The sequence below is a fragment of the Procambarus clarkii genome, unplaced genomic scaffold (assembly GCF_040958095.1).
Source record: "Procambarus clarkii isolate CNS0578487 unplaced genomic scaffold, FALCON_Pclarkii_2.0 HiC_scaffold_1043, whole genome shotgun sequence".
NCBI lineage: Eukaryota > Metazoa > Arthropoda > Malacostraca > Decapoda > Cambaridae > Procambarus > Procambarus clarkii.
In genome coordinates, this window is record NW_027190075.1 from 53760 (window position 1) to 54703 (window position 944).

The 944-nt window shown below is 33.6% G+C and overlaps 1 non-coding gene across 1 annotated transcript; it reads left to right on the plus strand.

Annotated features, from left to right (window-relative positions):
- The first annotated feature begins 406 nt into the window (after positions 1–406).
- Positions 407–525, plus strand: LOC138361993 (5S ribosomal RNA). Its single transcript, XR_011227344.1, has one exon. It is a non-coding gene; the product is annotated as a 5S ribosomal RNA (ribosomal RNA).
- The last annotated feature ends 419 nt before the right edge of the window (positions 526–944 follow it).

Below are 944 nucleotides of genomic sequence, written 5' to 3' on the forward strand. Positions count from 1 at the left end.
ATCACAACGGTTGGTTTTACGGCTCCGAAACCTGGATCCCATATCTTCTCTAAAATAGAAGCATTTGTTCATGTTCTTTGTAAAAGTATCATAAAGCAGGACAGATGAGACAAATATCATAAAAACTGAAGAGCAGATGAGCACACACATGTATGTATTACAAAAGAAAATCCACAAATTCATTAGAAATTGGCAGGGCAGGCTGAGGAAGTAGGTAGATGTAAAATGTCTGTAAATGGCGAAAGAACATAAACCCAAGACTGAATAAACGATGTTAAATATCCATGCCAAGGAGACAAAAATATGTTAGGATACAATTACCATTAAGACACCACAAGAAGGTCCGTATCCTGCCGTGATGACTAAAAAGAGTTGGTTATTAGCCACAATGTGTAGGCAGTCTCATGCCAACGGCCATACCACGTTGAGAACACCGCTTCTCGTCCGATCAGCGAAGTTAAGCAACGTTGGGTTTGGTTAGTACTTGGATGGGTGACCGCCTGGGAACACCAAATGCTGTTGGCAATAATGTTTTTTGTTTTGTTTTGTTTTGTTTCGTTTGTTTTTGTTTGAATGGCTGGCTCCACGGGAAATTCACGGAGTTGTGTGGAATAAGGCCTGGTAAAATGAATTAATATGTATGTCATGTTTAAAACAAACTCGCTTAATATAGTGTGTGAGGCTTTATACAAAAACAAACAACCAAAACAAAACATGTTGTTTTATATATATATATATATATATATATATATATATATATATATATATATATATATATATATATATATATATATATATATATATATATATATATATATATATATATATATATATATATATATATATATATATATATATATATAGCTTAATCCGGGTTTGAACTCGCAACTCCAAGAATACGCATCACTTATATACACTTTACCACTGGACCACAGCTGCAGGAC